Raw genomic sequence first — 11,708 nt, 5'->3', positions numbered from 1 at the left:
ACGATACAAGGAAGAGATAGTTGCGAAAAACTTCAACAGCACAGTTCTAACTGTCAGGTAAAACTGTTCACAAAAATTGTATAAAAAATTGTTTTACTTCTCCTGCTTTAGATCAATTCTAACACTGGTAGTAGCGGTAGTGCAGATCCTTGATTACACTCACTCCCAACTCGTAACAGTTCATACAGGACCGGCGCGAATACAAGCTGGAAACTTCTAACTGATTCACATGATAGATTTGGACAACTATGACAACCTAATAGACAAACTCGAACAAGCAGCGACCGCCCACACAAACCCAGGTAACCCACTAACTTCCCACGTCCTTCTCCTCACGGCCCAGGCAAAATCCTGCCTTGATAGACTCAGAAGAAGGAAAAGCTATAAACGGTCAATTGATTTTATAGGAACCGCATGGAGGTGGATCGCTGGTAACCCAGACCACCGAGACTGGGAGATAATTGAAAATAAAATTAATAATGTACTAGAAAATAACAATCAGCAAGTAATCATAATGACATATTAAAGCTACTAAAAGACTCTACACAAATAGAAAATAGAATTATATTAAACATAAAAACTAAAATTGAAATTGTAAAAGAGGAATTGCTAAACATAGCCTATGCTATTCATTGGGCTGAGACCAATATAGTAAACTCGTACATTCTAAATAACGAAGAAACAGTAGTAATGGAAACTGTATTAAAAGAAGAAAAAATGCCCTACATAAATATTGATGAAGCTCTTGAATTTGCCAATGTTAAAATAGCCACTAATGGCAAATCAATTATTTACGTTATAAGTATGCCCACAACTAAACCAAATTATTGTGATGTTCTTACCACTAGACCTTCAAAAATGGGCAATAGAGTAAACAAAATTGAGTTTAACTCCTTACTAAAATGTGAAACGAAAATATTTGGAATCGAAAGTCTTTATTTGCTCTCCCAATAATTTAGTAGATTTAAGCAATAGTTCATGTATACCCAGTTTATTAAAAAGCGTACCACCTAGATGCATTGAAACGAACAATCAGCACATACCATCTATAGAAGAGATAGCGCCAGACCTAATATTCCTCAACCAATATGATGGACCTGCCAGCATAAATGACGAGATAATGTCGCTCAATGGGACCTTTTTGATAAAACATCATAATGTTACCATAAAGATCAAGGATGGAATTTACGGGACGAAGGAAGTAACCAACAGCAAGCCAATGCCGGCCATTCTCCAACCTAACACAGTAATAGAGGATGACGAAGAAATTTTGTCGCTCCAACTGATGAAACAGTTACAGATAAACAATACGCAATATATCGAGCTACTACAAGACGGTAATTGAAAGAAAATCAGCATGAACTTTTTACTAACAGGAGCGCTAGTTTTGGTAATAATAATTTTGATGCTGAGGTCCTTGACTTGTTCTAAAACATGCAGAAGGAACTCCACCTCGACAGTCCTCAAGATAACCGTATCGAACCTGTACCTGAACCAAGGGTAACAACTTTGGGACTGAGCGACATTCCCAGCTCTTGGCTATCGAACGAGGACGTTCGAAATTAAGGAGGGAGGAGTTAACAAATAATAAGTTTAGAAATACGCGGCGGCCTAATGCGCTACACGCGCAACACATTTATGCTGACCACGCGTCTTCCAGACTGTGGGAACGCTAAAATATTCTGCAACCCAGTATGTTACACGCGCAAGACATTTTTGCTGACTACGCATCTTCCAGACTGTAGGAGCACTAAACAATATCACGCCACCGTATCTGCTACTGACGCCGTCCGCTGCCACTTTGTGTTGCTGTGACAACGCTGCTGCCAGGAACAACTACGATATTGGTTTTCGATTTGGGTTTAGTTCAGTTGGTTTTTCTAACTCAACAAAGAAGGTGCGATTCGCTCCTAAAGTAAAACGTAACGTAAGCGAAAAGCATTTGCTTGCATTACTTACATTTCTGAGGGGCCGACATCGGCAATGCTCGGACTTCTCATTTTCGAGTGAGAGGAAATTTCTTTGCTTTTTTCGATCGGGAATGAAAAGCAATGGAAATTTTTTTGTCGATCGCTTCCGAATGTAAGATGATAAATTTGTGTGCATTTTTCACTCGCGATAAAAGAATGCAAACATAGACTTGGAATATTATCGATCGCGATAAATCTCATAAATGAACGAAAACGAATAATCATAAATGAGAATTTCCGAACCCTGGTTATTACAAATAAGCATTCAATATGACATAGCTACGTCCATGGGAACTATGCCCGAGAGCTACGCATATCTTTGTGAATTCATTTCCATAGCGCGCTCTTACTCCGCTGCTATAATTTCAAATGCAATATAATCCATCGTTTTCTTCAAAATATGTAAAATCAAACCATTTTGTTATGTCTCTACGGCCAATTTTTCAATTTCCTATAGGGTACTTTAAGGAGCTTTTCGTACATACATGTGTGCCTAATTGGTTGTTTTTTTTATGTTTTGTTTTTAATAAACCCCTGAGCAAGATGTGAAAAACGGGCGGTGAAATAAATAACACAAACGGCAATAACGCGAAATTTGCTTTATTTTACTTTTAAATGGGAGATAATACCGACGTCTGAGTTTTGCTTAATTTTTAACAAAGGTTGGAAATAAAAGAAATTTTGACTTATTTCCCATTGCTGATTTATACTATTTGTAACAAAAGTAGTTTACTGACAGAAGGAAAAAGAACATTGTTTATTCCAAAAATACAATTAAACAAATATTTTTACTGAAAAGTCGAACAAAATATAGGAAAAGCGCGTTTATTATAATAACTGCCGGCAAATTGGACATAGCGCTTTTATATGAATTTTTTCTGCTTTTTAATATGTTGAAAACATTGCTGGAAATCCTTAAAACCAGCTTTCTCGCTGGTTGACATTAAAAATATGTACATTTGATATGATAAAAATGCATAAATGTTATTTTAATGCAAAACTGACATTAAAAATTTAAAATAACCACTATTATCCAATGTAGTGCGGGCATTTTAAATGTTAAATTAACATTAAAAATATGTACATTTGATATGGTAAGAATATAAATCTATACGGATCTAATATCATTTTGATATTTTGTAAATGTAAAATAAAACACTGAAAATATTTTTCTAAACAATTTTATTAATACAAAATGATTTTTATAAAAACAATTTAACTCAAAATATTTTATTTCTTATTAAAGTAGTTCCATCAGGAATACAATATAGATGTATAGGTGGACCAGTGAAACTTTTTATATTAATTATTTCAAAAAAAGTATGTTTCTGCCCTACGACATAAGACTGAAAGTGTTCTGAAAATTCAATTAATTTGTATTATTTCATTACTATTGTTAATTGAAATGTTTAAAATTTCGTAGAGTTTAATTACTTCTTCACACGTTTTTGTCAAAAAGTAGCGTTTTTTATATGTGCACCCTTTGCAAGTTAAACTCATAACTGACACGATTGTTGAAATTTGTGATTTCAAGATTTCAAAATTTATAATCGATTTAAAATAAGGAAAATTTGCAATACTAAAAGACTGAGTGCTGCCATATTCAATGGGGTTCGGTAAGCATTTGCAATGCTCTTTGATAAAAAGCAGTAAACTTTAGCGCCGCTTTCATACTTAAAGAGTAAGAAATATTTTTTCGTGAAGTTATACTTCTGGCATAACTTTTGGCTTCTTTATGCTTGGACTCATATCTAAAGGCCCATAAATATTTAGGTGGGTTAAAAAGTGAAATTTAGGTTTTAGGGGCTTATTAAAAAGTTGAATGAACGTTTCATTGTGAGTTTTTATCATATAATTCAGTTCTTTTAATTTTCCGCTAGTAAAACAACTTGTTAAAATCCAAGTCAACTATTTTGAGGAGTGTAATAAATAGTCCCCAAACTATGTTACCTCTTGGAATGCGATCACCAATGATTAATGGGAAAAAATTAATGAATGACATCATTTCACGAGCAGACATTTTAATTTTATTGTTAGTTATTTGAAGTAAATCTAAAGGAGGGGATTTGTTTCCAATTTCCGTTTCGCCGTAATTAAACATTTGCTTTCGGTAATTGAAAGCTTCAATTGAGAATAACTTTTCTTGAGTTATAAAATATTTTAAAATTTCGCATATGTCATATCTGCACACACCTTCAATTAAATCGTGAACTATACCAGCTGCGTAATTTGTCGTAGCATGAAATGTGGCTAATTCATTAAATAAGCTATTTGATTTTACCCCTGTCACCTTGAAGTTGTTTGTTGCCAATGCAGCGTTATAATTTTGTTCATTTCTGTATAATTCAGGGTAGTCAACGCAATCATATGACATATCATTCTTGTGTCTGTTACAGAAACGGCAGTCATAATTTGAATTAAATGATGAAGTAAATCCGAGAATATCGTTTAGATCTAGATTATCGTCAAGGACAATCCATCTTCTTCAAATTCTGCAAATTTAGAAACTAAAGGTTTTAAAAATAGATCATTACCAAATTTCCTTTGATCATTGCTTTTAAAATAAGCCGCTATAAATATGTAGTTTAAATTCGAGAGCAGATATTGTGGCAGCACCGGAAAGCTTAATATACGCCACAAATTGAATCCACATTTGCGTGGCTTCCTAGGGGGTTATTTATTTCAAAACTATCTAAATAAATAAGAAATGGTATAATAGTTTTACCCATTATAAAAAGTGCAAGCAACTTAATTTTAAAATTACACACACACATTCCCATTTTCAATCTCAAACAACAACTTTGAACAACTTCTTTTTTTTACTCTCAAATTTACATGATTTTAAAATGTTGGCAAACTTCAAAAATAATCATGGCCGACGAATTGAGAGAACGGTTTTACCTTACTAGGTTTTTATCATGGTTTTATCCCTGTAAAACTCAACTTTCTGCTTAAAAGATTCTGAGTTAACAAAATGAGTTATGTCAGTGAATTGCGTTAGAGCTATTAAGTTCTGCAACACGGTATCCAAAACCCTAGTTCAAAAAATTTACGAAATTGAAACTCTTATACAACCTTTAACGTTGCTTGCATCTAATGTAGATTGACCATTTTGAATAACTTCTGTTATTTCATTATTAACATTAAAGAATTGAGGCCTTGAAAAATAGTCTGAATTCGATAAGTCTTTCAATAACTTGTGCTCCGATTTTATTTCTTCAAACGGATTTTCGCAAAAATTTATAAATTCTATAAATTTCTCTCTATCAACTTCAGGTACGTGGTCTGCTAGGTTTGATTTAAGAGCCTGTGCTATATTTGAAGTAATACTAGAAACCCCTTGGTGAATAAATAATACGTCTTTTCTTGTAACATTCGTTTTTGAGTGTAAATTAATAGTAAAATTTTCACATTTTTGAAATATTTCTGCTTTACGCGCAGAAAATTCAATACTCTGTTTTTGAATATGGCACTCAGTTTCATATGATGTTGCACTAAAAAAATTGTGTGGTGATTTTGCTACAGTTTTTGGTTTACAGTTTAATTTAGGCCTATATCTTTAAGTTAATTTCTCTATATGCTTTTTACAGTGCTTTTGAAAAGCCGATAGGTTGGGAAATTATTGCATGCAATAACTAAATGTACATTGAAAATAATCATTATGCCTTAAACCATGAATTAATCGAAAATGTCGTACAAGATTTCAAGGCTATCCAGGTCTAGCTTACAAACGAAACAAATAATTTTTAAATCCGTTAACCGTCTTTAAAAGCATTTAAAAATTCTAATAAAGCTAGACTCTAAACATCAAAAGGTGTAGAAATTTCATATACTTGCTTTTGCAAAAAATACCAAATTAATATCGACTCTGTTGGATAATTAAAGTTAAAAACATGGAAAATCTTGAAACAAGCATCTAGTGCTGACACAAATGAATTAAACTTATACAATATCTCGTCAGCGCATATAAAAATTTCGTTTAGTGATAACAAGTTTGGGCCTACCACTATTATATACGGCTGAATTATAATTTTTCTCTCCAAAGATATCCGTGTACTCTCTTCTCGAATCATCTGCATATCATTTATGCAGTTTATGTGTACAAAACTGCTCTGTATTGCTTCCCTTATTGTCGTTTTTCGCATAAACTTCTTTCCATCAACGATTATGTTAAGTCGAAAAGTTGGTTTACAATGCAGTCTCTGAAATCTTAAAAAGCCTAAATTAATAATAGAAAATGAATTGACTTTGCTAGAATAAACATATTTTCAACCACATCCAAACTCAGCGACTGAAATAACTCTACCTACTATTTATCTTTGATGTGGGCTTTGTAGAGACTGCATAATTTATCCCTTACGTTAGACCATTTGTTAACTTAGGGTAAGAACATAGTGGAGCGGCGAGCAAAGAGCATCGAGCAAAGCGTCGATTTCAAAACGCATATGTTTCAATGGGAAAGCGCATAGTGACCCTGCAAAAATCGTTGGACCATGTAGTCTATTTGTGGTAAATTGGAGTACTTACAAAAGTGTTCCTCTGTCATGCTGTAGCGGACCAGCTCGTGTCTCTACGCCACCTTATTGTTTGTTATCCGAAAACTGCTCGTGTTTTAACGAAATGTGATTGAAGTTGAGCATTTGAAAGCAAATTTGCATGTCTGGCTGTAGCTGAACGTGTAGAGATGCTTGCTGTTAGTTCTTAGCTCCCAGCATGTTCGGGTTCGAATACCGTCAGAGGCAACATGTAATTTTTAATTTTTGTCTTGGTTTTTATTAATTTCGAAAAAGCATTTGAGAAGTGAAGAACAAAAGCGTGTACAAACGAAAAAATATAACAACAATGCCATTGTTAATTTGTTGGAGTAGTTTTGTGCTACTCTGATGTAATGCAGGGATGGAGTATATGGTCCTGCCCTAGGACATCGCAATGTTAATTGGACCATATTTTTTATATGAATTGTGGTTAATTTTGGAGTATTCTTTGGTCCTTAGGGAGTACTCTTTACACGCATGCATGGAGTATTCGCGATTTTTGCAGGGGAAGAGCAAAGCGTACATACACATTTCTAATTGAAGCTCTGCTCGATGCTAGCTCTTCGCTTTGCTCGCCGCTCCACTATGTTTTGACCCTAAGTTGTATTTAGTGTTAGGGTACACCATGTCGTAGTCGTAATCCACCTGTAGCAAAAAAAAATTCTATGGGCATTTTGCACCATGTCTAGTTAACGCTAACTGGAGGTACATCCTTCAGTTAAGCACATCCACTGCTTTATCGATCACATGTTATATGATGGGTGTCGATAACGTCGATAAAGATGTTTAACTGGGAGTTAGAATTAACTAGACATGGTGCAAACGGCCCTAAGAATGAATAAAACATCTTATCAAACATACATATGTATGTACATACATATATTGCAGCATATGCTTGTTTGAAAAATGGCCATCCATCAACAATTTCTTTCAAAAGTGAACAACCTTGGATTTCACTCTTTCGAAAATCATAAGGGGATATCCAAAGATCCATTGCTTCACCTTCATCACCAGACATAAAATTCATTTTATTCCGTTTTGAAATCATTTCTGGCACTGCGTCAACTTTTTCAAAATTGTTTGTTGCTTCTATTGGGGCTTACAATTGCTTGTTGCTTCTGGAAGGCTTCCGATTTAAATTATTAAGGGCCGTTTTCACCATCTCTGGTTAACACTAATCTCAAGTTAAACATCGTTACCGACGTTATCAACACAATGTTGCATGCATGGAGTCAGTAACGTCGGTAACGATGTTTAACTGGGGATTAGTGTTAACCAGAGATGGTGAAAACGGCCCTAAATCGATTAAACGAAGACCACCTGGATTCGCCTTCCGATTCTCTTTCCTAGATATATAATAAATATATTTGCTCTCCGAAGGAAAGATGTCAACAATTTCCTGTGAAATTTGTTCCATTTGCAATGGTCGTGGTATGGTGTATTTCTTCCGTTTGGAATCAAAAAATGATTCTGTAATAACGTTTAGCAATCTTTTCCTGTCGACATGATCAAGTATTTTTTTCTCCGGGTACGAACTCAAAACGTGCATCCCTGCTGGAGAAGATTTTAAAATGCTGCGAATACTCTAAACAATGGGCGCGTTTCTAATGGCCTGTTTTTGCTTATGCGTAAAAGCACATTTAGAGCATTTAGCTCTAAATGCTACTCTAAATGTACATTTATCCATACAAAATTCGTCACCTAAATGCAACTCCATTTTTGCATTAAGAATCTAAATGCTAAAAGCAACCCTGTGATCTTCCAAAATTTCCACGATTCGAACATGGTTTAAAGAGAAAAAGTGGCAACATTGCTTTTTCGAGTATACAGTTGCTAGCTGCGTTTCAGTGATCGTCGATCGAGATTTCTTTTATTTTACATTACATATTTGGATAAAGAAAAGTTAAGCAAATTCAACATCGATGTGATGCTGATAGAAATCAGGATCAATTTATGATCAACTCTCTTTGTTTTGTTTCCTAATTAAGTGAGGAAATTTTAATTGACAGCACCGACAAATGAATATATACACAAACAAATGCTCGGTTATGGTTAAAACAATTCAAGTTTTTGTATTGAATTTTTGGTTTAAAATTTATTTTTTTCCTTTTCAGTAGGGTTTTTGCACATTATCTTCTGCGTGAGAATTGATCGTAATATACACGGATCTAAATAAGAGACTGGAACACGGCTGTTTGTCAAAAGCATATGATTTCGAACTCGCGTAAATGTACATTTGCTAAATGCTATAGCATGAACGCTCTTCGAAAACATTAGTTCGAAAGTGCTAAATGTTGCATTTTAAATGCAGCAAAAACGCTGCATAAGACGTAGCTGTTGTTAACCTGTTGAGTGTTTGTCTTCGAAACGCACAGTTGAGTAGTTCCGCTCAGCTCAACAGTTGGCAACTTTCCGCCATTTTTTCAAGCGGAAAATTTTTACGCTACCTGAACTCAACGTGTTGGGCTTAGGCTAAACAGCTGATCGTAAAGACTTACGTCGCTTGTATTAAATTTAACGCCGCTTTGTTAGGTGGCAGTTGCAAACAAATTTATTCTATTTTATATTACTGATGTTATAAAGTAACTAAAATATTTTACACTAATACCACGTTTCTAAATATATGTTTTTAAGATGTTTGCTATATAATTATATACTGTTTAATTCATTATAACATTGAAAGATTTTTTCAAGACGGCGGCAGCTCAGCGTTGAATTCTAAATACTATCGGCGCAACTATCTCTATTTATTGCAATTTCATTTGTTTACATTTATCAGCTGCTCATTTGGTAGCATGTTCATCAAGCCGTTTCTAAGACGTAATTGTTGGTTCCAACAGTTGCCAACAGTTCGTAGCAGTTGAGCTAAACAGCTACGTCTTATAAACGCGCCCAATGAAAGTGATATAAAATATTTAAGGTGTTGTACATACATATATAAAGGAGCATGTGCACGGGCTTTGAATTGCTTACTACAAAATAGGGTAAAAGTGCAGTTTAGCTTACAGGGCCAAAAATGGAAGAAAAATTTCGAAAGTGGTATCAATCGACGCCTCTGAACGCCAATAATAGCTCTGATCCAGTACTCCCTGAACTTACAGGATTTTACACGAACTTGCAGGAAGTTGCAGGAAAAATGTTCCCGTACTCCAAAATCCTGTAAATGAGAGCCACTTTTGGAGTTGTGTAGAGAATAAAGTTGCAAGATTTTACCCGAACCTTTTTTTCTGGTAAAATCATGAAAAGTGTCAAGCAATCACTGGTTGAAGTTTTTACAGGAAAAATGGTTTTTTTGTTCCCGTACTTTTTTTTGTTACTCACTTTTTACTCTCACTTCAGAGAGTAATTTTGCTGTTTGACAGTTTTACAGGATTTTTCACGAAAAGTATTGGATCAGAGTTAATAATAATCCGACGGCGGAGATCAAATTTTTTAATTAATTAAAGAGTTAGGGGAAACTTTCTAATACGGGCGTTCATTAAAGGGGCGGTGGCCCAACACGTTGAGTTCAGGTAGCGTAAAAATTTTCCGAATGCGAATATTTTGATATTTTTTCATATTTTGATCTTTTTAGCCATTCAACTTTTTTTCGTGCAACCCTGCGCTGAGTTATTACTATTACGCTATTACTTAGCTGCGACATAATAAAAATAAATCAGCGAAAGCAGACAGCAAAAGCGAAAAGAGATATGAAATTGTTTGCGTTTGCTCACAGCACCGTTTGTTTTTGCTTACACAATCAGCCAAAGCAACCAGTAAACCAAATAAAAATAATGTGCAAATACCTAACTCACTGTTAAATCGACGGTGAAACAACATTGCCTTATTATAAAAACTAAATGCTATGATATGGGTTCTTAGGGCCGGTAACTCAATGTCTGGTTAACACTTATCTCCGGTAAAACATCGTTATCGACGTTACCGACTCCATGTTTTATGCATGGAGCCGAACATGTCGATAATGATGTTTAAACGGAGATTAGTGTTAACCAGACATTGAGTAACCGGCCCTTAAAATATCTTTCCAAAGTTGCCTGTAACATCGCCTAATGTGAACACATTGTAAAGCGAAAAACCAACCTTGATCGAATTATCGATTTCATCTCTTCACTAGTTTGGTTTGTTTACATTGCGTCGTATTCATAGTCCATCAACTAAGTCGAAACTAACAAAGTTGCAACTTAAATTTACGTACCAACTTAAAATTTACCTCTATTCATAGTCGCATTTCAGACTTCTACTAACTAGTTTCGACTTAGTTTACGATATAGCAAAACGAGTGTGAAAATGTATCGATTTTTCTTTACAGAATATTTTGGAAAAATTACATTTTTACTAAATAATGTCAAGTTTGATCATCCGTTTATGTAATTTTTATTTTCATTGCATGATTATGCAAAAGAATAAGGTATAATTTCCTTGTTAATTGTGTGAAATAGCCAGAACAACCGCAGTGATGTGAAGTCGATGTTTATCGAAAGCATGCTGTGAAACATACAAACAGTAGATATCTAAATGTTATGTTGTTGTTGTTGTTGTTGTAGCGGCTACAACAACCCCGCCCAGGACGGTTGGTATCTCAGTCGTTGTCGTCAAGTTCCACTAACGGCAGCCCTAGGAAGCGTGCAGCTTCTGTGGGGTTTGTCCACAGGGACAAGGCCGTTAGGGTTGTCGGGTTTTCCGGGCATGCGAAGAGATGTTTCGAGTCATGTGGGGTCTCTCCGCATGCCGGAAACTCATTCGGCACATCCTCATTCAACCTACTCAGGTAGGAGTTTAACCTGCTGCAGTAGCCGGAGCGAAGTTTTGCAAGTATTGTGCGAGTCTCCCGAGGCAGAGGCAGCTCCGTCTCGTCTATGTCCGGGGGTGGTATGCCTAGAACGGCATTCACAGGTCTAGAGTCTACATAACTCGAGACTGAGTCCCTGTGAATGCCGTTCAGGGCCTCTCGGTAAGCTGTCGGGTCCAGAGGTTGCTTGATGAACCTCTGGACTTCGTCTGTCAGTTCATATAGATGCCTCCTGACGTGCCTAGACGAGGGCTCCTCTGCAAGCAGCTGTCTGCTTGCGTGGCCACTTCTGTGGCTCCCGATCAGGAACTGCTTGCAGAGCATTATATTGTGCTCCTTTACGAGGAGCATTTGCGCTCCGCCGTGTAGATGGTATTCGGGCGACATCAGGAGGCATCCTGTCGCTGTCCTGAG

The 11,708-nt window shown here is 35.7% G+C and overlaps 1 long non-coding RNA gene across 1 annotated transcript; it reads left to right on the top strand.

The window, feature by feature from the left end:
• The first annotated feature begins 6,402 nt into the window (after positions 1–6,402).
• LOC108361037 (uncharacterized) lies at positions 6,403–7,106 on the top strand. Its single transcript, XR_001847228.1, has 2 exons — positions 6,403–6,438; positions 7,011–7,106. It is a non-coding gene; the product is annotated as an uncharacterized LOC108361037 (long non-coding RNA).
• Positions 7,107–11,708: the final 4,602 nt, after the last annotated feature.

This window comes from Rhagoletis zephyria, unplaced genomic scaffold (genome assembly GCF_001687245.7).
Source record: "Rhagoletis zephyria isolate East Lansing unplaced genomic scaffold, Rhagoletis_zephyria_1.1 Rzeph_scaffold_00688, whole genome shotgun sequence".
Lineage (NCBI taxonomy): Eukaryota > Metazoa > Arthropoda > Insecta > Diptera > Tephritidae > Rhagoletis > Rhagoletis zephyria.
This window is presented reverse-complemented; position numbering and strand designations above follow the sequence as displayed.